The sequence below is a fragment of the Salmo salar genome, chromosome ssa16 (genome assembly GCF_905237065.1).
Source record: "Salmo salar chromosome ssa16, Ssal_v3.1, whole genome shotgun sequence".
In the NCBI taxonomy this organism is placed as follows: domain Eukaryota; kingdom Metazoa; phylum Chordata; class Actinopteri; order Salmoniformes; family Salmonidae; genus Salmo; species Salmo salar.
Genome location: NC_059457.1, coordinates 11,481,050 through 11,506,288, shown reverse-complemented (window position 1 = coordinate 11,506,288; position 25,239 = coordinate 11,481,050). Strand labels below are relative to the sequence as shown.

Below are 25,239 nucleotides of genomic sequence, written 5' to 3'. Positions count from 1 at the left end.
AGCAGGCAAACTGACTAGAGTGGGGGTTAGGTATACAACCACTATCTTGATGGTGCATGTAGGGAATGCTTTTATACAAAGGAAGGACTGGTGTGAAGTGTTCCTTTTCACCACACTTAATCACAAAAACATGTTTAAATTTAAAGGATTTTCTCAAAGCTTTTGTAAAGTACAATCTATATTGTCTTGTGTTCTTCTGACTACAGGCAATCCTCCTCCCCATACGCTGGCAACAGGAGCTCTTGGAGGAGGAGAAAGCACCATGCTCCGACAACCTTTGACCTTAAAGAGAGTGGCATACACATGGTAAAGAAGCAGTCATGTTCAGGACCCCCACCCCATGGAAGAAGAACCCAATATACCCCTGTCTCTGGACTCAGGTACCCAGAACTATAGTGTCTTTCCACCTCATCTATACCATCCCCAAGTCCCATCTACTGTAGTGTAGTGTATTACTGCACGTATGACCATCACATACTGTGTAGGAGGAGATGAATTCCAGCAATTCGATTTGATTTTACAATACTAAAGAACAAACCCTCTAAATATTAACATGATGTACTAAAATAAATGTTAGGATCATTTTACATTTTTGACATGACGTGTACAGTAGGCATGGTGTGTGTGTAGCAAAGTTGTTTTCTTTCTCTCTATTATTTCCTGTCTTTATTAAGAATCATATCTGCCGTGAAGCCTCCCATCTTCCTGCGCCTGCCACAAACCATCAGAGTGATTTCCTACAAGAATGGGACAAGACAAACCTCTGCTAAAGTCACAGCTTCTAACATTACCACGGTGAAGTTCCTCTCTACCTCATTCACAGATGTTTTCTTGAAAAGACTAAGACCTTGACATTTTGAATTTCTTCAAAGCCCTCTTGAATCCTAATGATACTTGTTGATATTTCAGCTTTTGGAGGCGTGCACATCTAAACTGAAGCTGAACTCTGCAGCCAGAAGGATATTCCTGTGCGACGGTACAGGGGTTTCTCTAGCTGAGGACCTGGCTATTGACTCAGAGGTGTTCGTCTCAATGGGAGAGGCCTTCCTGGAACCACAGAGAGAAATCCGAGGTATGGAGCTGCAAACTAAATCCACAGCACTGCTTTCATCCATAGGGAAGAGTGGTTCATCACTATTCAGCCATGTGGGAGCTGAAGAGATGACAAGATTTTGGGCAAAGAGCTCTGCTGAGGTTAACACAATAGCCTTATTAGCATCAGATTGGATTTGAATCTAAATGGTATTTGTATTTCTTCAAATAACATGCATGAGACAAAATTAGGTATAAATTGTTATACATTTTTTATTTTTGTATTTGCTTATTTCTAAATAACAATGAATGACATTTTAAATCAAAGAAAATGCCATACATTCAGTTACAGAGAACACCTGATTAGAAACCCTATTGGGATGTTCCTCTAGTTTTTCTTTATAGAGGGGTTTCAAAAGTTCATCTGCCATTTATCCTGCCCCTGGAGATGCTAAAACTGCCATCCGACAGCTAAGTTTATTTATGAACCCTTTGTTGAGCGCCAAGTTGAAGCCCGGAACTTCTGTGCTGCAGCTGTGTTTCCTTGGCTGGGTTTCATGGCGACACGCACTGCTGTTCTCTGAGCGCCATGATGCCGGCGCCGTTGGCAGGACGCACCAAGGCTTTGCACCGGCTCTTTGCTGGATCAGCAAGCTTAACCCAGCGAAATCTGGTGCAGCACGATGGGTTTTGACTCATAATCAATCTTGCACGCTCCTCGACAGTTGTCACTGGGACAGGGAGTGGAGCAGGTGGCAGATGGGCCCTGTCTGCAGAGACCCAAGCCGCTAGGTGTGAGTATGTGTGTGTGCCCAGGCCGGGCAAAGTGGAGGGCACAGCCCAGAATTAGCACACCTCAGATAGGAACTGGGAGGAGAAGAGGGTCCTAGCAAACTCAGAGTAGGGGATAATTCAGACAATAAACCACAGTTATCTGGGGTGACAAGACGAGGCCTATGGTCTGCCCGCTGGGCACAGACATCAATTCAACGTCTATTCCACGTTGGGTCAAAGTAATTTCATTGAAATGACGTGGAAACAACATTGATTCAACCAGTGTGTGCCCAGTGGATGGTGTCACGCATATTGGACACTTTATAAGTTAAATTAACTTTTGATTTCTTGTACTGTATCTGGAGAAATTACCTAACACATTTTGATCATGGTCTTGGATTCATTTTCCATATTGATTCAGTGACATTAAAGAGCTTCAAAGCAGGAAAGAAAAGAGGACCAAAGTTAATCATGGGCGATTCCAAGCCAGGAAAGCCCGAAAATATTTTTGGTGTCTCAGATTGTTCTGGCAATTTTCACAAATTAACTTCATTGGGAGGATGGGTGTTTGACATGCTTTTTACATTTGTATCACAAACACTTTTTTGTGAAAATCAAGATGAAAGTGGCCATTTTAGGCCTACTGTATACATACCTCCAGTAAGACCCTATCATCAGGGCTCTAAAGTGCGACCATTTAGTTTGCATAACCTACTAGATATTTTTCTGTGTGACCTGACATTTTATTTTGGGAGCACCCAGTGCAACCAGAATATAAATCACCCAGATGAGAATTGTTGTAATGATAGGCTTGCCCTGATAGGCTTGCCCTAGAGAAAAAAACAAGCGCTGATTGGTTCAATCCAAAGCTTACATGTAAAGAACAGGGATGGCTCTCGCCTTTTTGGGGCCCTAAGCGAGATTTGCAGAGATCTGCAGTTCTACACGTATTATCATATGGCAATATTAAAGCAGATTTCATGCACTTTTACTCATTTTACAGTGGGACAGAGAGACTTTTTTGCCATTTTAAAGCACATTTCCTGCAATTCTACCCATTTTGCTATGGCTTATGCCATGATATCTGAGTAAGAGTGACTAACAAGATCAGTGGGGGCCCACTGGAGGTCAGGGCCCCTGGGCACGTGTGCCCAGTTGGTATTCAGCCATCATTACCACAAGTTTAGATTACTGGCAAGACTTACTTACCAATCTAAATATTGTGACTGGCAAAGCAAGATAAAAAATTCTGATGCACAACCAAATTTCAAACTTTCACATTGTGTATATTACTATTCTTATTTTCAACAGTAAGTTAAAAAACCCAACTGAGAAATGAGGGGCACGTGATGTCACTGTGTAATTTTAAGTTCCAATCCACAATTATTTCTAAATGCCTTTGTCTTGCAAATCTATTTTTTCACATATAAAAATAAAGTTTCTTTGCAGGACAAGGATTGTCCTGACTTTGAAGATTGCCTGAATTGATTCACATTGCTTTTCTGGTTGGTTGGTAAGTTTCACCATCTAATTATTTCAGATCGACAGGATCTTTCAAGAATGGCTGAATTGCTTCGTATTAATTGCTTTTCTGTTTGGCTGGATGCAAGTTTCACCATCCAATTATTTACAGTTTCACCATGGCACGTACTGTGGCGATAGGTTGGCAGATGGGAATTATTAGAATATGGCAAATATTAGTCAATTATTGCATTTTATCCATGTTGGCTTTTGCGGCCTACCTGAGACATAAACAGATATGTGGAAGGACATACAGGCTGTCGCCAATTTATTAATGCGTAATTTGCCTAAATGGGTAATGCAAACACTTCAACCACTACATTTTAATTTGACGCACCCTAGCAGGGAATTGTCTATTTCCTATGCAAACTTTATAAATGTCGACAAAAAAATCACTGGACCAGTTAATGGAAACATTGCTTGTGTCTACCACTTTGTATAGCCAGTTAGCACTGAAACAGTAATTTCTATGTAGGCTTACCTGGCAGAATTATATGATATCACAATGATTTGTATCAATCGGCTTGTCTTTGGTTTGCAAACTTACTGCAAAATATTCAGCCATTCTTGAAAGATCCTGCAAAAAAACACAATTGTTATTGTTGTCTGACTTGCCTAGTTAATTAAAGGTTAAAAATACAATTATGAATAACTCAAATTTCATTTAAGAAATGAGTCAAAGTTGAGGCTTTAACTTTAATTCACTCCAAATGAAAAGTATATGTGTGACGTGAGTTGGACCCTCTCAGGGCTGAGTGCAGGGCCACAGTAAAGGAAAGAGGCTGCCACAGGTGTGAGGCGTAGCACTGTAAGAAACAGGCCTGGCTGTCAGGAAGAGTTTTCCACTGTTTTGCCCACGGAGCTGATGTATTTTGACAGGCCGGGATTGACACGGAAAGGTGTGACTGGCAAGCTGCAGCCGTCCTCTGTTTTGTCGGCGAAAGCGACGTGTTTACATCGCTCTAATTGCTGACTTATTTCGACGTCGGAACAGCGGCAGTCAGGGAGCCAGGTAGTGCTGTAAAACTCCCCGCGTCACACACAGGCGACGTTTAATTGCTCTGTCATTTTCTGTACTTCACGAAGAGCTGGGGTGCTGCTAAATGAAGCATGGCTTACTCCCGCCTCGTGCAGCAAATGTTCTCCAGAATGTTTTCCACTTCTTTTTTATCAAGCGGTGTGTAGAGTAAGAAGAGATGAGGTGAGACAGACACTCACGTGGAGCGTAATTGCAATATGGTGCCACACATTTATTTTCCTACACTCTGGGGGTCATGACCTTTTCTCTCATCACAAAATAACAAATAACATGCTTTTTTTTGTTATACAGTATATTTGTTTCTTATTTCTTATATTAGAAAGAAACTTCTTCACTTGAAACTTAATTGTTTGTTTTATTCCATCAATGTAGTATTGGCTGGTGGTGTAATGATACGTGTAGAATTTGGGCAAAATGTTATCCTTTGATAGTGATTTGTTTGTCATTTAGGCTGTGTGTGTGTGTGTATCTGTGCGTGTGTGCGTGCCTGTATGCGCATGGATCTGTTTGTGTATTTTGTGTATGCCTGTGTGTGTGCGTGCATGCGTGCATCAGTGGTGGCTGGTGGCACTTTAAATGTCGAGGACAGGCTCATAGTAATGGCTGGAACGCAATAAATTGAATGGTCTCAAACACATCATACACCTGGCTACCATGTGTTTGATACCATTCCATTCAGTCCATCCTATTCATTATTAAGAGCCGTCCTCCCCTCACCAGCCTACTCTGGCATGCATGCTTGTGTGTATGTGAGAGAAACTAGTTCTGAGGTAATGCTCACAACTGTTTTGTCTGGGGCTAGACATGCAGGCAGGCTCACCTGGGAAAGCTTTTAAAGAATGTGCTGTTCCTACCTTTAATGCTACGGCTCTGTGCTCCCTCTTGACAGGCTGATTGGCACCGCTAATGGGCTGCTCATAATGAGGGCCTGAATGCTATGTCAGTCCCATAGGCATAGAGACCATGCCAAGTTATTAAAGGCAGCATTCTCACAAGTCAAACCCCAGGGCTTCCATAACTCTTCTATGAACCTTTTATGGCCTGTATTTGTTTTAATCTCCCTCTCATAGACAAACATTGGCAATGCCCATGGTAGTTTCCCAGTGTACTGTATCTCTCACTCAGACACACATCTACAGGTAACTGCCAAAATAAAGGAAACACTTGAGTAAATGAGGGACACAAAGTATATTGAAAGCAGGTTCCTAAGCAATTCCTAAGCAATTATCATCCCATCATGCTTAGCGTCATGTATAAAAAACAGGCCATTATTTTGGACATTATTTTGGCTACCATGGCTATGTCCCCATAGGATGACAATGCCCCCATCCACAGGACACGAGTGGTCACTGAATGGTTTGATGAGCATGGAAACAATGTAAACCATATGCCATGTCTCAGTTACCAGATCTCAATCCAATTGAACACTTATGGGAGATTCCGGGTTGGCGCCTGAGACAGTGTTTTCTTCCACCATAAACAAAACACCAAAAGATTGAATTTCTCGTGGTAAAATGGTGTGGCATCCCTCCAATAGAGTTCCAGACACTTGTAGAATCTATGCCGTGGCACTTTGAAGCTTTTCTGGCTCGTGGTGACCCAATGGCCTATGAAGACACTTTATGTAGTGTTTCCTTTATTTTGGCAGTTATTTGTATAGGGTTCTCAGTGTTCCAGACAAAAACCTACGCGTGTCAGTTACCTTTTCCTCAAGAGGTACAATCTATAATCCGATAAGAATTCAGCCCCTTGTCACAACATTGAAGCAGGTGGACCTGATTCTTCTGTAAGCAAACTGCGGTAGAGTCGAAACAAGAGAATGACATGCAAAAATACATCAAATTGGATGTTAACAAAGAGGCCACTGACTGAGATGTACTGTATATGCAATGCAATGTATATGAAAGAGGGTACAAAGATGTGACAGTTTATTGTAAGTGGCTAGATGTTTCCATAAAGACGGTGTGGCCTCTTGCAGTGGTGACGTGTTCAGGTAATCATGTGGGATGACTCCACACACAATGGGAGGGAGGGTTAGGGGGGGGGCAGCCGGGGCCTGACGGGGGAGGAGTCCCTTTCAACAAACACAATATTGAATCAGAGGGAAATAATCAGTTGATTAGTGGCAGAGGCATGCTAAGGTGAATTTTAATTAGGGCTAAATTGTGGTAATACTCCCCGATACCAGCGGCATCTGTTCCCTTCAGGGTTAGTGATTTATGGTCCCTATCAGTGCGGCCAGCCTGCTGCAGCAGCTTATGTTAAACTTAGTGGGAGACGACAGTACTGCTGCTACGATACGCACCACCGGGTGTAGTATGGCCTGTGTACGTTAAGATGGAGTGATCACAAAGCTAGAGAGGGGGCTGTTACTGATTTTCTAGCCAAACCGTGTGTGTGTGTGTGTGTGTGTGTGTGTGTGTGTGTTCACCCGTCCTCTTCCCCAGCCTATCTGTCACTGTGTGAGCAGTCAAGCTGGACGCTGGAGGGGGTGGAGCTTCCTATGGACCAGGGGCGGGGTGGCGCCAAGACCAGCCTCTCCCGGCGGATGAAGAGCCTGTACCAGGCCACGGCCACCCTGAGGCTCCTGGGTCTTTCAGAACGAGACGGGCAGCAAGGGGTGCGAGGTGTTCTCTGTCACTGACCACTTAGAATAGGTAGTCACATTCACTCAGCATGAGGACTAGAGGAGTATCACTCGGGTTGTGTTTACTCTAGCTCTGGTTGGGGCTCATTGCATGTTGGGAGTCATTTGTCTCGTTCAAATATGTTTTGTTGAATTAAGAAGGTGCCAATAGAATAATTATGTTTTTGATGTGAGTGTATTCCTGTTGTAGTGGTATTTGGCACACTGAAGTGTACATATTTTCTCATGTTATCATTTACATCATACGTGGGGGGGAAACACAATTCATTTTTCTGTGCAATGAAGGAAATCCCCTGGCCCACGGAGCTGCCCCAGATAAAACGAGTTAAATGTAATGAAGGGCTTTGATCTGTGAAGTGGAACCCCTCTTTTTTGGGTAATCTGATCCTACTGTAGGTTTGAGTGGGTGAATTTACAGAGTGATAGGATTCTTGTCCTTTTCTTCTTCCTCCAGTGGACTAACCTAATCTGAGCCTAATCGGGTCCATAAACCGACTGAGGGGATCCAACTGGAACAAAGTCTTGTGTGTGTGTGTGTGTGTGTGTGTGTGTGTGTGTGTGTGTGTGTGTGTGTGTGTGTGTGTGTTAAAAACATTTCCTACACTATTAGAAAAAATGGTTCCAAAAGGGTTCTTCAGCTGTCCCTATAGGAGAACCCTATTTGGTTCCAGGTAAACCCTTTTTGGTTACAGGTAGAACCATTTTGGGTTCCATGTAGAACCCTCTGTGGAAAGAACCCTTTTAGGTTCTAGATAGCACCTTTTTTTCTAAGTGTAGACAGGACCACAATAGTGGGATATTGAAGTGTGGATTTCAGGAATTCAAACAGCTCTTTGGGAGAATGTGGTGTTTGACTTCTTCACACTGCCTCTGCAACCATTGCCAATCAATTTTCACGTCCATTCTGTCTGGCGTCCTCTGAGAGTTTGGTGAGGATTCTCCTCAGCATGCGTTAAAATGGAGCAGAAAATCTCCCTGATGCCTCGCATTCCTTCTGCTCGACCACACTGTTTTATTCTTACTGTGGTATCCACCGCACAAGGTTGCTACTGCTGTAGCTAGCGCCGTGGCCCCATGATATGTAATGCAATTTTTCCAGACCTATGAATTTCAAGGCATAATTTGCAACCTTTTGTGGGATCCCGGAGGATGAATTAATATTTCACAGAGGACAGGGCCTCATCCACTGACACCAAAGGGCCCTGAAAACTGACTAACACACACACACACACACACACACACACACACACACACACACACACACACACACACACACACACACACACACAGAGGGAGAGAGAAACACAGCATCAACTCTTAATTGCATGGTGTCCCACAGTCCCATGCTACACAGTAACATTTTATCCTATATCCTAGCTAGCAGGTAACTGTGTATCGTAGCCTGGGCTGCAGGACGGACAGTATAGTGAAACACTGGCTCTTTTAATTTTTCTGCTAAAGTACAGTGCATGCTTTATGATATGCTGCTATTCTCTCTAATCTACAGTTGCTGGATCTGTGCACCAGCAAGTTGCATCTCACCTCTGTGGCTAAGCTGGTCTACGACTGGGATGGGAGACACGTGGAGGACATCAGTCAAGGTACAGTATACATCATGTTCTACCATGTAGTCCCCACTGTCGATATTACATTTACTGGACATTTGCTTGTAATAAGTTAGTGACCATATTATAACAATTACTGTTGATTTGGCATACTGTATGCTAAATAATACATCAGCGGTTTTGTCTCCTTACACAGCAAATATGCCCAACAGAGACACACAGCACACATCATTTTGGAGATGTCTTAGCGTCTATTGTTTGATGTGGTAAAATGATGAGTTTGCGCGTGTTGGTGGCAATAAGCTCTTTGAGAGGCTGAGGTGTGTAATGTCAGAGTGGATGGGGCCTTGTGATACTGAAATGACTGTCAGAGGGGGGAGTGGAGTCTAGGTGGACAGCTTCCACATGCTGCCTGGTTCTGATTTTTTGATTTAACCTTTTTTTTTTATTCATGATCAACCAGAAGTTAACTATGATATCAAGTTTTGGATATGCCAAATAAAATGTCAATAATAATACAAATATTATCTGTCAACATTTCAAATGTTCTTCTTTCAACTAAGGACATTGGAGGGAGCACAGCTATTAGGTACATGGGGGCATGTTGGTCAGTGTTGGGGTTTCCACAAACTCAATTCTAATTCAATTCTTTATCCCTGTAAATTCCAAAGTTGCTGTCATTTGGTCCTATGGTTAATGTGAAGAAGATTGTTGAAGTATTTTCATCATATTTTAGCATATGTGATCTGCCGCCTCGATTCGATCTTATGTAGCAACATTATTATATATTTTTTTACATTGGATAGAAGTAGAGACTCAGAGCTAGAAAATGGTATATCATACTCTACAGTTGAGGAACAATGGGAAAGTAATTGTGCTTTGACAGTTGATAAACTTGTAACCCCACTTTTGAGAAAATGGCCTTTGAATGTTTTGGTAAACGTACTGGAGAGCTCTTCTTTGTCTTGAGCTATTCAGCATTGTTCACACCCTCTTAAGCCTTAGCCCCACCCATCTCTTTGAGGATTCACATATGAGGCCATTTGCTTAACAGAGTGAGTAAGGTTGTGTGGTAAACAACCAAAGATTTCAAGATGAAAAGTGGTTTAAGTAGTAGCCTATAATAAAGGGAAAACTCCAGGTAAAAATACACTTTATGTAGTCATTGGCTTATATCCTAATATTACTTTGAAAGTGTCCAGATAAAAATATTGTATACATATTTTATAATAATTATATGATGCTTACCCAGACAATTGTCTAAATTGTTAGGTCATGTGAAAGAAATGCTATAACCACCCCCAGCCACATCTAGGTAAGTGGATGGGAAACTATTGTCTAGACATGTACACATGTTCATGAAATACAATAGATGGCTGTAATCACCCCCAGACACAACTGGCTAACTTGATGGGTTGTGTAATCATTCTCTTGCGAAGTGGAGTCTTTTGTTTAGACATGCAGCTAGCTAGCTAGCTAAACAATGAACCATAATCCCAACCCATAGCTACAGTACAAACAGATTGTCATAGCTAGCCACCATGCATGAAATGCTGGAATATGAATCTGCAGGTAGCTAAAGCTAACTGACTAGATTCAATGTTAGCTAGCTAGCTAACATTACACTATTAAAAGCAATGCAAATGGGTTTCTGAGATACAAATAATATTACTACACAGATCATACACGTAACTTTAGCTAGCGCGCCATCAAGCTAACATTCACTAGCTAGCTAACAGTATGCTTTAACTTGCAAGAAAACAACTTTCTGACCAAATTAGAAATGTAAAATATCTCAAATTATAAGCTGGGTGGTTTGAGCCCTGAATGCTGATTGGCTGACAGCCGTGGTATATCAGACCTTATACCATGGGTATGACAAAACATTTGTTTTTACTGCTCTAATTACATTGGTAACCAATTTAGAATAGCAATAAGGCACCTTGGGGGTTTGTGGTATATTTCCAATACACCACAGCTAAGGGATGTGTCCAGGCACTCCCTGTTGCTTTGTGCATAAGAACAGCCCTTAGCCGTGGTATATTGGCCGTATACCACACACCCTCTGGCTTTATAGCTTAAATGTAGGTAGACTCTTACCCGTATACATGGATGAATGCTTCACGCCAGTGTGTCTTTTACGTTTGGTTGGTAGCTAGCTACAGCTTGTTTGGCCCGTTGTCCTGCCAAGTCACTCCGGTTCACACTGACCATGTGCAGAAAGTAGTCCATCACAACCTTTTCCTACTGATCTTCATTGATAGCTCCTGCTAAATTCTGGGCAGCAATGTTGTTGAGAGCAGCAACAACATTTTTGCAGTTCTCCATGCTAACCTTAGATCTTAAAAAAAAAACTTCAGTATCAAGGATTATCTGCACATACTGAGCAGCTCATGTTATAGACAGAAGCTTGCTACATGGTAGAACTCATCTCTCGGCATGTCCAGCCCATCCATTATCTCAGCCAATCATGACTAGTGGGAAGGTTCCTCTCTTTTTCCGTGGCTAAACCAACTAGGCTTGTAATTTAACAATTGTATTCGTATTTACAGATGGCATACAAGTTTGTTATTAAGGCACATCAAAGTTCACGTTCCAGAAGACATTTCTGGCAAAAAAACGCATTTCGATTAAAAAAAAGTTCATAAATAAATACATTCAAATACCTTTCTTGTGAAGTAGTGGCGTGTGACATATGCCTAGCTTCTTAAAACAGGTCACATATTAGTGTATGTGCTAATATGCATCTACTGGTATAGAGTGGCCCTCTTTGAATCCATCAACATTATTTTCTCTAACTATTTAGGGACTATTGTGATGATTCCAAACACCACATTTGGAGTGAATCTGACTTTTTGTCCATGAGAAGAAGATTTTTTATGATTATTTTAAGCATTAGTGTTACATAGTTAAAAAAGTGAATTGTTATACTGTAGTTTCCCTATCAATGCCAAACTAAGCGTGGTTCATCATGGTAATGTCTTTGATGACCCTAAAAAGTTTCAAGTTGATAGGCCATTGTGGAGTGGATTTACAAAGGATTCAAATGGACACATACAATCCGATTTCCTGATTTATCAATAGCATCTCTTAACCCCTCCCTTAGCTTTTCTCAAACTAAGTTAAGAGATGTATCATGGGGCTTTCATTATTTGGACTTCATGAGGTTCATGAGAATATGTTTTTCAAAGGTTTTCCAAAATTTCCAAGATGGTGGAAAATCTATCCTGATGGAACTTATGGGTCCTTGAGGCAAATTTGTTGAGCATGAGGAAAGACACCTAAATACAAAGTCTCTCAGGTCAAACAGGGCGACGGATATGAGGGTTTAAGTGAGTATGCTTATAACAGCGCCCTGTATAGGCCAATCTGTGCAGTGAGCCATCATACTCATGCATAAAAAAACAAATAATGAAAGAAAAGCATTACAAGTTTGAATTTTGTACAGTTAGTGTGGGAGAGGTGGAAGAATTATTGTTATCGATCAATAATACCAATCAATACTCCAATACCCTACTCAATAAACTGGATGCAGTCTATCACAGTGCCATCCGTTTTGTCACCAAAGCCCTATATACTACCCACCACTGTGACCTGTACGCTCTTGTTGGCTGGCCCTCGCTTCATACTCGTCGCCAAACCCACTGGCTCCAGGTCATCTACAAGACCCTGCTAGGTAAAGTCCCCCCTTATCTCCGCTCACTGGTCACCATAGCAGCACCCACCTGTAGCACGCGTTCCAGCAGGTATATCTCTCTGGTCACCCCCAAAGCCAATTCCTCATTTGGCCGTCTCTCCTTCCAGTTCTCTGCTACCAATGACAGGAACGACTACAAAAATCTCTGAAACTCAAAACACTTATCTCCCTCACTAGCTTTAAGCACCACCTGTCAGAGCAGCTCACAGATCACTGCACCTGTACATAGCCCATCTATAATTTAGCCCAAACAACTACCTCTTCCCCTACTGTATTTATTTATTTATTTTGCTCCTTTGCACCCCATTATTTCTATTTCTACTTTGTACTTTCTTCCACTACAAATCTACCATTCCAGTGTTTTACTTGCTATATTGTATTTACTTTGCCACCATGGCCTTTTTTGCCTTTACCTCCCTTATACTGTTGAGGGTAGGGGGCAGTATTTGCACGGCCGGATAAAAAACGTACCCGATTTAATCTGGTTATTACTACTGCCCAGAAACTAGAATATGCATATAATTATTGGCTTTGGATAGAAAACACCCTAAAGTTTCTAAAACCGTTTGAATGGTGTCTGTGAGTATAACAGAACTCATATGGCAGGCAAAAACCTGAGAAGATTCTGTACATGAAGTGCCCTCTCTGACCATTCCTTGGGCTTCTTGACTCTTTTTATTGAAAACTTAGGATCTTTGCTGTAACGTGACACTTCCTACGGCTCCCATAGGCTCTCAGAACCCGGGAAAAAGCTGAATGATGTCGAGGCAGCCCCTGGCTGAAAAATAGTAGCGCCTTTGGTAAGTGGTCTATCAGAGGACAATAAGACTGAGGCGTGTGCACGAGGCGACCCCATGTTTTTATTTTCTCTCTCTTTGTACTAAAACACGGTTTCCCGGTCGGAATATTATCGCTTTTTTACGAGAAAAATGGCATAAAAATAGATTTTCAACAGCGGTTGACATGCTTCGAAGTACGGTAATGGAATATTTAGATTTTTTTTGTCACGAAACGCGTCAGGCGCGTCACCCTTCTTTACCCTTTCGGATAGTGTCTTGAACGCACGAACAAAACGCCGCTATTTGGATATAACTATGGATTATTTTGAACCAAACCAACATTTGTTATTGAAGTAGAAGTCCTGGGAGTGCATTCTGACGAAGAACAGCAAAGGTAATAACATTTTTCTCATAGTAAATCTGACTTTGGTGAGGGCTAAACTTGGTGGGTGTCTAAATAGCTAGCCCTGTGATGCCGGGCTATCTACTCAGAATATTGCAAAATGTGCTTTCACCGAAAAGCTATTTTAAAATCGGACATAGCGAGTGCATAAAGGAGTTCTGTATCGATAATTCTTAAAATAATTATGTTTTTTGTGAACGTTTATCGTGAGTAATTTAGTAAATTCACCGGAAGTTTGCGGGGGGTATGCTAGTTCTGAACGTCACATGCTAATGTAAAAAGCTGTTTTTTGATATAAATATGAACTTGATTGAACAAAACATGCATGTATTGTATAACATAATGTCCTAGGATTGTCATCTGATGAAGATCATCAAAGGTTAGTGCTGCATTTAGCTGTGGTTTGGGTTTATGTGACATTATATGCTAGCTTGAAAAATGGGTGTCTGATTATTTCTGGCTGGGTACTCTGCTGACATAATCTAATGTTTTGCTTTCGTTGTAAAGCCTTTTTGAAATCGGACATTGTGGTTAGATTAACGAGAGTCTTGTCTTTAAAATGGTGTAAAATAGTCATATGTTTGAGAAATTGAAGTAATAGCATTTCTAAGGTATTTGAATATCGCGCCACGGGATTACACTGGCTGTTGCGTAGGTGGGACGATTTCGTCCCACCTAGCCCAGAGAGGTTATCTCACCTCATTTGCTCATATTGTATATAGACTTATTTTTCTACTGTATTATTGACTGTAAGTTTATTTTACTCCATGTGTAACTCTGTGTTGTTGTATGTGTTGAACTGCTTTGCTTTATCTTGGCCAGGTCACCATTGTAAATGAGAACTTGTTCTCAACTTGCCTACCTGGTTAAATAAAGGTGAAATAAAAAAATAATTTAAAAAAATAATGACAAACCTCCTGGCATTGACAACTTAGATGGAAAGCTACTGAGGATGTTAGCTGACTCTATTGCCACTCCTATCTGTCATATCTTTAATCTGAGCCTGGAGGAATGTCTTTATTCTGGAGGGAAGCCAAAGTCATTCCACTTCCAAGAGTGGTAAAGCAGCCTTTACTGGCTCTAACAGCAGCCCTATCAACTTGCTACCAGCTCTTAGTAAACTGTTGGAAAAAATTGTGTTTGACCAAATACAATGCTATTTCTCTGTAAACAAATTAACAACAGACTTTCAGCATGCTTATAGAGAAGGGCACTCAACAGGTACTGCACTGACACAAATGACTGATGATTGGTTGAATGACATTTATAAGAATAAGATTGTGGGAGCTGTACTGTTAGATTTCAGTGCGGTCTTTGATATTATTGACCATTACCTATTGTTGAGAAAACATATGTGTTGTGGCTTTTCAACCTTTGCCATATCATGGATTCATAGCTATCTATCTAATAGAACTCAGAGGGTTTTCATTCATGGACGCTTCTCTAATGTCAAAGTGTGGTGTAACGCAGGGCAGCTCTCTAGGCCCTCTACTCTTTTCTATTTTTACCAATGACCTGCCACTGGCATTAAACAAAGCATGTCCATGTATGCTGATGGTTCAACCATATACGCATCAATAACCACAGCTAATGAAGTCACTGAAAACCTTAACAAAGACTTGCAGTCGGTTTTGGAATGGGTGGCCAGTAATAAACTGGTCCTGAGCATTGTATTTGGTACAAATAATTCCCTAAATTCTAGACCTCAGCTTAATCTGGTAATGAATGGTGTGGCTGTTGAACAAGTTGAGGAGACTGAATTACTTGGTGTTACCTTAGAATGTAAACTGTCATGGTCAAAACATATAGATTCAATGGTTGTAAAGATGGGGAGAGGTCTGTCCGTAATAAAGAGATGCTCTGTTTTTTTGGCACCTTATCTTGATTATTGTCCAGTCATATGGTCAAGTGCTGCAAAGAAAGACCTAGTTAAGCTGCAGCTGGACCAGAACAGAGTCGGCACGTCTTGCTCTTCATTGTAGTCAGAGGGCTAATATTGATACAATGCATGCCAGTCTCTCTTGGCTAAGAGTTAATGAAAGACTGACTGCGTCAATTCTTGTTTTAATAAGAAACTTTAATGTGTTGGAAATTCCTAATTGTTTGCATAGTCAATTTACACACAGCACTGACACACAAACTTCATCCACTAGACATGCCACCAGGGTTCTTTTCACAGTCCCCAGGTCCAGAACAAAGTCAAGGAAACGTACAGTATTATACAGAGCCATGAGAAATGTACGCGCGATGTAGCCCCGATACTGCCACGCCGCTCCCCCGGGACTGCTGCACAGAAGAAATATCAGCCCACAGAAAGAAGCACAAGATTGAACTTCACTCAACTTTCTAGAGCAGTGTTCACCAACCAGTCGATCGCATTCCTAGCAGATCACCAAACATATCTGTAAAAAAAACAACGATAAAGCCTTGTTCCTATTTTTCTTATACGTCTCAGGCTGTTGGCGGTAGGTGCACCCGATTCAGCTGCCCTGTGCACCGGGTAGGCTAATTGTTGCCATTTTGAACATTTAATGTGTCTGAAGATACAAACTCTGCCTTCCCGGCGGGCAAATCAAGTGCACTATTGGCCTACCGCTGGCCAATCAGATGGCTCATATTACCGTGTCTGCAGTGACGTGGCAGGTATAAAAGAAAGCTACAGTAAAGTTGATACTGTGAGATTTCAAAACATTTAAAACCATGACTAGAGAGAGACTGTCAACGAATACAGCAAAGAGCTGCTGTTTTTATGAGTAAGTTCATGTTTAAGTTTTTACTCAGCACTGTCAACACTTTGTATTCAACACTTTTATAACCCTTACGAAAAAAAGATTGCAGTCAGAGTGCAGTATAACTGCAGTATGCTGCAAATAATGCATCCAAAATAACACAGTTTTTTTTACTGCAGTAATAGAGCAGAGGGATGTTGAGAGACGGACCCCCCAGTCTGCTGCTCTCTCCCTCCGCTGAGACTGACCATCAGATGCAGGCACCATCAGCCCAGTAAATAAAAAATAAAAAGCACATTATTTAAATGTATGCTCACTCAGCCGTGCCTCACAAGTCATACAACAACAGATCTATAACCGGTGTGATCGTATAGCCTACCTAAATTGCCCAAACAACAATGCATTGGCAGGGCAATTCAAGCAAAGCCAATATGCTGTGTTAATGTATCGGGCCTATAGCATACTGCACAAACCGCATTGCTACAGTACTGTTTTTAATTGGTTAATGTTGCATAGGATTACATTTTTTAAATCTGAGCGGTAGATCTCAGCTTGCTTTTTGACTCAGAAAGTGATCTTGACTCCGAAAGGTTGATGACCAATGTTCTAGAGCAGTGGTTCTTAACCTTGTTGGAGGTACTGACCCCCACCAGTTTCATATGCGCATTCACCGAACCCTTCTTAATTGGAAAAATAAAATTCAAAACATAGGTATATATTTTACTGGTGCACAAAATGAACCGTGCATCAACATCAGTGTTCAAAGAACAAAACCATTAAAACATGATTTTCACACAAAAACAAAAACATAATAATGAATATTTACTGCAAATCAGTGTGACTTCTGCTGTTGCCTTTCAGAGACCAGTTCAGAAATGCGCGGCTTCACCTTGGCAAGTGCCACTCTCATGTCATTTTCGCATCAAAGTCTGTTCCTTTTCTTCGTTTTTATGTCCAGCATCCTCGAAAAGGATTGCTCGCAAAGATATGTTGTAACAAACGGTATGAAAATCTCCAGAGCTTTCTTAGCAATAACAGGGTACGTTACCATTTGTTGACACCAAAACGTTGAGAGCGTTGTTGTTCTGAAGAGTTGCTGTATACAATGCGTAACAATGATGTGTGGTGCATTGGCTTTCACTAGCGCACCAAAACCAGACTTTCTTCCCAGCATGACTGGAGCTCCGTCCGAACAAACTGCAGAAACCATATCCCACGAAAGATTGTTGTCTTTGAAGAAGTCATCCACAAGTTTCTTCACATCGGCTGCCTTAGTTGTTGTCGTAAGAGGCTTACAAAATGTGAATCCATATTGTACATATTCGTCCGACCACTTTCTTTTTTTGCTCGACATAGTTAGTATGAAGGGATTAAAATATTAAGAAAGAAATCACACAACGTACCATCACGACAGTCACAATTCGACTACTGAGCGCGCCAAATTCCCTGCAGCACAGATGGGCCAAGCGGGGCGTGTCATCACGAATCATATGAGTCGGGTGTGTGTCTTGACCTCCGCCGAACCCCTGAGAATGACTCACCGAACCCCTGGGGTTCGATCGAACCCAGGTTAAGAACCACTGTTCTAGAGTTTTCCCTGTTAACACGTTTCCCTTTTCTGTGGCTATTGTGATTGAATCAACTCAATATTAGCCACTTTCAATGCAATATACCGAAACAAAGCGAACTGCAAGAGATTTTGTTGTAGGCAGAACGCATCGGAGTAGGATTCTATTGCATTGACACATATGACTCAGCCCATACTCTACACAGACCGGTGCGGCATAAACAATCAGAGCTGCACTAGGCATATATGCAAATAGACCATTGCCATATATGGATCTGTGCCATTTACTTTGAACTGGACTGTGTTTACAGCATGAGCGGTTGTGAGTAGATCTGCTTGTTTTAAGAACAAAGCGAGAGCGGCATGTAGCCACGTGTGCACATATTTTTAATATCCTTTGCTAGTTAGTTTGCGAGTTATTAGCCCAGTTATAGATAATTTGTAGTCAGCAAAAGGGGAGTGATTGCTTCCTACAAGAGCACAAAACGGGTACATTTCTAGATCTTTGGAAAGCAAGTCAGGTATAGAGCTTTTTTTGTCTTAAAGGGGCAGTGTTGTATTTTGAGACACGCTTGAATAGGCTAAGTAGCCAGTAGGCAGAGGGTAGCATAATTTGTCTGATTCTCTGTTATAATAGTATGGGAATAATAATGCATTTTATTTTGTAAAGTGGTTTCTTGCATCAAACAACACAACAACATTTTCTGTCACCTCCTTGTCTGAAGGACAAGTGGAAAACAGGTTAATGTCAAGCCCTGCATTTTTTTTCAAAAGTCTCATGGAATGTAGGCCTACACTACATTGAACACCACACATTGGCTGCTACTGTAGGCTGAATGATAGAACAGCTATTTCCATGTTAAAATGTAAAGGGATGCCTTTTCGCCGTTGTTTTTGATGGTAGGCCACTCTGGTAGGCCTACATTATGATCAAATAGCCACAGTAGCCTACTTGGCCACTATTAAAACTGTAACTTTAAGCAGGTACAGCCTCAGTGTTCACAGTAAAACCGCACTGGAAGCTGCACAGAATTTTCACAATGTTCAAGTTTGTGCTAACCAGACCTGAAATTTACTCAGTGCTGAAAGAAATTTGAGGGAACATTGGCCATGGGTGCATGGAACTCCCTTACATCTTATATAGCCCAAGTGAACAACAAACCTGGTTTCAAAAAACAAATAATTCAAAACCTCACAGCACAACGCCTCTCCCCCATGTGACCTATTTGTTGTGTGTATGTACTGATGTGTATGGGTAACTGATAGATGCACACACACACACACAAGACGTGTTAATGTTTTTAAATGTATGTACATTTTTAAGTCTTTTGTCTGTAATGTCTTTTTCCTTATGTGTTGGATCCCAGTAAGACTAGCTGACTGGCGTCTGCTAATGGGGATCCTAATAAATCAAATCAAAGGTGCCATTCATTTTGACGAATTTACTCATGGCCTCATGCCAAATTTGAAAAAAAATTACCAATCTACACTCGAGTTATTTGACCACGTGAAGGAAAATAAATCAGAGAATAACAATAGGTTTTACACCTTCGCTGGTAACCCCTAAAGATTTAAAACAAATTCTCTCCCTGTAAATGCCATTGAATTCAATTCAAATTCTAGATCAGTCTTTGAATTCAGCAATAATTGAATTCTTCTCAATTCCAATGTTAGATAAATTCCAGGAATTAAATTCCCAATTCAATATTATCCCCAACAATTCCACAAATTCGATTTTTCGATTCCCTCCGGCTTTCAGGTTGAACATGTCACTGTTCAGACCGCCTAGCTCAGGGTTTCCCAAACTTGGTCCTCAAATTATCAAGCTTGATGATTCAATTTTTATTTGAATCAGCTGTGTAGTGCTATGGCAAAAACAAAAACATGCACCCCTTGGGGTCCCGAGGACTGAGTTTGGGGAAATGCTGGTCTAGTTATACTTGAAATATAAAAAAATCGAATGAAAGTGGTTGCTGTGGATACTGTGGCCAGTGGCCATCTTTGTTGCCTACTGCTGCGATGGCCACAAGCGCTGTGCCTTGCATGTCAGGAGAGGCCCTCAGTAGGAACAGGTATTGTGCCAGGGTTCTTCTTTTTTCTCTCTGACACTTCAGCATAGCGCCTCCACAGCGTGGAGCTACATGTGGGAGATGAACCGTCTCTCACTGCCCTGCCTGCCACGCTTAGTTGCCCTGGAGCAGAGTGTGAATGTGATTATTGACTGGAGTAGCCCCAGGCCCCCCACACACACACACACACACACACTCACAAACCTCTGATTTTAATTCCTTCGAGTGCTATTTGGCACTGTGAATTGTACTTCGTCACCTGCTCTGGTCTTCACACTTCTTGGTCTTGTTCTCAATCTCTTTTATCACTCCACACACATGCTGCGTCCCCTTGATGTTTTAAATGAGAAGTGGCAGTGCCTATGTTTCTTCTGTAGATGTAAGGATGTAACATCATCCCAGGATAGAAACAGAGTTGTAAGGATAAATGAGGGATACAATGTAAATTGAAAGCAGGTGCTTCCACACAGGTGTAGTTCCTGAGTTAATTAAAGATGCAGTCGGGGATCTCAAGCACAACAAATTCATAACATATTGTACGAATTGGATTCGTAACATATCATATGAATTACCAAAAAAGTATAGAATTAGCAGGAAGTAACCTATCATATGAAATGGATGACGTAGTACACAATTGGATGACGTATTACACAAAAAATGGGGACCCGTTTTGGCTCATGAGCACCACTTTCAAAACTACTGGTTAAAATTATACAAAAGTTCTGGAGCATCACTTTGAGCAATTAGCATCCCATCATGCTTAGGGTCATGTATAAAATTGGATATTCTGGAGCGGCACCTGAGACAGCGTTTTCCACTACCATCAACAAAACACCAAATTATGGAATTTCTCATTGAAGAATAGTGTTCCATCCCTCCAATAGCATTCCAGACACTTATAGAATCAATACCAGGGCATATTGAATATGTGCTGGCGGCTCAGGTCGGCCCAACGCCCTATTAAGCCACTTTACTGTATATTGGTGTGTCCTTTATATATTAAATATATAAAATACATGATTAAATAGGGAAAAAAACACATCAATCGCTTTGATAAGTTTTTTTAAACGAAAAAAATCTAAATTACTAAGATTTCTGAAAATGATGTATAGTGTTTTGGAATGCTAAATATACATTTACAGAAATATTGGTAAATTAGCATTTTTGTTTATACGTTAAATATGCAGGGTACGAAGATTCCATTCCAGCTAAACAATGGATATATAGCGTTTTGCAACAAACTCAATTGCAATACACATCTTATTCCTATGAATAAAAAATCTGAGGACAGTAATATTTTACACACACATAAAGGTACCCATAAGCATTAATTTCAGTAAAAGAATTGGTGGATTATTGTTTTCGAAATAAACTCTTCATTCGTTCCCACTCTCTTGTAATTACCTTCGTGAGAAAATAAAACAGATAGTCAATCTCGCCTTCCTATAGAATCAAAGACAATGCAACAAGTCACAGCTCATCTTCCCCCCCGTTGATATACACTGGCATGAATAATTTATAAGACAGTGCCATGTCTCCCAAAGTAAAAATGTCCGTTATTTTACTTCTCTCTTAACCCCCACTCTCCAGCCCCCTATACCGCCACAGAACTGTCCCTGTTTGGAAACCCCATCACCATACAAACCCGTTTGAGTGTGTCTGTAAGGAGTAAAAGATATAAATATGTCGGAAAAGCCCCACACATCCCTTGTAATTTGGGTCCCATTGGGGTTCAGGGAGCGTGTGATTGGTGGAGTGGCTCTGAATGTCTCCCTTTGCGCCCATGCTGCTTAGAGGCAGGGCCCCAACATGTCCCCTCTTGTTCCCCCACACAGATAACCCCTTCACTCTCAATTTAAGCCGAAATCTGATGAACCTATTATCACACACACACACACACACACACACACACACACACACACACACACACACACACACACACCAGATTTAATGGAAGAAAGTGGATATAGTTGCAAGTGATCAATCACCAGGCGTGAACTGAGGCGTCAATGCATTAAGAATTCCCATCGTTTTCAGTCCACTCGCCCGAGCAGAAGATCAGCTGGCATATTTAATGCACAACTCTCTCACTCAATTTAAAGGAACGCATGACTCATGAGGAATTCTATAGCACTGGAAGAGGGTTACACAGTTGCCTTCCCAGTTCCCACTAATCAATTAGTTGCAGAGAACACTCCTCATCCAATAATAAAACATTCTCCCAGGTACACTAAAAAAACCCACATCCATTGATTCTCTACCATTAGTTGCTCCTCTGCTTTTATAATAATACCATGCGGATTAAGCTACGGTATGTCCCATTAGGTTGTAATGTGCAAATCGCTAGCTTGCTGTGGCAGACTGTACTGTAGTTCTGCTGGCCCCCTCGAGTGAACGCTGTCAATTTAATGGGATCACTGAAAAGCAAAGCCTCTGTGAGAGATTGCTTTAAGTACGTCCATCGTGCACTTGTCACTCCACTCGTCACCACAGAGATCCAGATTGAGAGAGGCATCAATGTTTAAGAAACAAGCAGTAAAACAAACACCTGGGGACAATAGGGCCACCACGGAAACTGTCAACAAAACAGGACAGCTGTCAAATTAGTGGCTTTAGACTGAGGGATGTAGAATTTTTTGGGACTCCAGACATCTTAGAGATGTGGCCTTTTGCATAATTATTTTGCTTTTCTAGCCTGGGATATACTTGTACTTATATGATTACATATTATGATTATTCAAATATTTCAATTAAGTATCTCCTCCTCTTGTACCCGTAAACTGTGCAGCAAAGTGTGTATTTTACATTTTCAGCAGTAGTTCTATTTCAACCACAAGCCTGCCAAGAAGTGAGATGGGTGTAGACTAGAGCACAGTGGAACATCATAAATATTCTGTATGAGTTCTTAGACCTATCAACATCCACCTCACGTCTTGTGGGAGCAACCCGCGTCACGTTTTAGCCAATGAAAGCAGTTGTTTGGGAACTAAGCAGGGGGTTGACTTAGCGGAAACATGCTCACTTGGTCCACGGTTGGTTTGAGTGGAGCTGGTTGTTAAGCATCATGGCTCTTGTTACCTTTAGGGAACACACTTGATAACCTCTGAGGCTTATATAATCCCATTTTTCACCTCTATTTTTTTTTTTTTATCTATCATTGCTCTCGCTCTCTTTATCTCTCATCCTCCTCCCTCTCTCTCTCTCTCTCTCTCCCTCTCCCACTTGTTTCCTCTCCATTCACCTTTCCTCCCCCACTAAGAGTTCCTGAGCAGGAGGCCCCTTGTTCGGATGCACACCAAGACTCACACAGTTTCCAGCCCAACAATGAAAGGAACTTTCAGCAAGGCTGGTTCCAATTCATCTGTGATAAATGAGAAGATAAGGCAATCAGTGCACACCATGACACTGTGTGCAGCTAGTTAGGCACACTTTGAGACCACTCAGGTGTGCTTGTGAAGCCCTACGGTTGGGGGGGCCTTCATATATATAAATATATATATATATATGTAACACACACCCCTGATGGTGGCCACTTTATTCCGTTTTCTCCTTATCATGCTCATCTTTTTGTGTGCAGCAGGCCCCACTGCATCAGTGGTATCTAAAACGCCTGCAAACATGGACCGTAGGTTGTTCCCTAAGCAGCACCAGAGGAGATGTGTGGATCAGACCAGGGCAGAGTGGACTCATCTGCCTGTGTGTGTGTTTCTCCTGATGGTGCAGTTTCCCTGTTGGATGGCTGTCTGCAGATTTCCCTCACCCTGCTGCCGGGGGCCACTGTGGGTGTCCAGGGGGGGAGAAGGTCAGCCCAGACGGGGTCAGGCTCTACATCCAGGGGGGCCTTGCGGGCGAGGCTGCGGTCGGCCAAGGACCACCTGATACAGGTGAGAGAGGGAGTGAATGGACTAGGAGAGAGAGATTCAGCTGCATCACGTTACAATGGGTTTGGCCTTAGATTGATTACTGTTCTATTATGGAGTGAACGTGACGAGTGTGACTGGATTACTGTAGGTGAACCTAGCAGTGTCTGTCTTCCCTTTCATGTTACAGCTCCTCTCTTCTTCTCCTGGGTTTTTGTTTTATTCTGGGCTTGTTTCTTTTGCCTCATTGATTTCCTATCTCGCAGGTAATTCCATCATTTTGTCCTCCCACCCTTTCTCCAAATAGAGCTGCCTTCCTTGACTGTACTGTATGTAGAATAACGTAGGTAAACTGAGGTTTAGTGGCTTACAAGCTGAGATGCTAATACTTTAAAATATGAGTACCTCGTAGATTATTTTGGCAAGGAAGGTCAGGGAAAAATAATTTACATTGTGCGATGGAAATTAGGTGCATTTTAAATTTGCTTAATCAACCATTCAGTAGCTCTTCTGCAAATCTCCATGCAATTATGATTTTACTTCTTTCAGAGGAGAAACATTATTCATTGTGAATGAAAAGCCTCAGGGTGAAAATATTCAGGGTATTTGAGATTAGTTTGCCTTGCGATATAAGTGTATGTATTCATTTCCATTCGTTTGGCTTTTACACAAGGTGGTGCAAGTTCAAGGGTCAGGGAAGTTAAAGGTCACAGTAGAGCCTTTCAGATAGGAGTGAGTCATATTTTAGCAGGTTTATTTCAATATTTGGATTATGGGTGCAAAGATTCCAGAGTACCTTCATCAAACAAAATCACAATCAACACATTTCCCATACCGAAATATGTCTATGAATCATAGTTTTTTTTGGGGCTATCCCTGTAATTTTATAAGTGGCCCTCGTCTCATCTCCTTGGAGCACCAAAATGACAGACAGACAGAGCAACATGCAGGCAAGCAGACAGACAGGACTTCCTCCTTGTGTCAGCGTTGTTGCATTTTCTTTTTAGTTCTGTCTCCAGTGTGACGGGGAGAAAAAGAGGCCACAGTCTTGTTTTGAACATGTTTATGCCAGGGTGTGACTGTTTGGGAGTGTGTGCGTGCGAGTTTACGTGTGTGTCTAGTCATCCATATAGTGTGTGTGTATGTACATGTTCGTAGGATAAAAAAAAAAATGAGTTAACACTTTTGGTGACATGGGCTGTCCTCTCACATTAACATTCCCATTATGATACGGCTGTGTCGGAGGGTCGGGGGGGAGAGATGTGGGGTGAGGGGAGGCAAGGGAGGCTCTGAGACGCCCGGAATGCCATTGTGGGGTTTGGTGGGTAATGTTTGGGGACAAACAGGCCCACAGTGGGGTGAGTGCGAAAGGACCTGGGCTCTGGTGCTGAATGGAAGGGGCTGGGGAGGACCACCTCTCTCAGGCTGGGGAGCTGTCACTCAATGCTCCGTTCTCCAGGAGGCAGAGAGAGAGAGAGAGAGACATTGAGAGGGTAAGGGAGAGAGGGAGGGAGGGAGGGAGGTGAGGTATTCCGGTATGTTTCTCACCCTAAAATA

The 25,239-nt window shown here is 41.8% G+C and overlaps 1 non-coding gene across 1 annotated transcript; it reads left to right on the top strand.

Moving 5' to 3' along the window:
* The first annotated feature begins 210 nt into the window (after window positions 1-210).
* Window positions 211-23,700, top strand: LOC106573236 (uncharacterized). Its single transcript, XR_006759636.1, has 6 exons — window positions 211-380; window positions 675-795; window positions 910-1,072; window positions 3,256-3,319; window positions 8,521-8,614; window positions 23,546-23,700. It is a non-coding gene; the product is annotated as an uncharacterized protein (transcript).
* The last annotated feature ends 1,539 nt before the right edge of the window (window positions 23,701-25,239 follow it).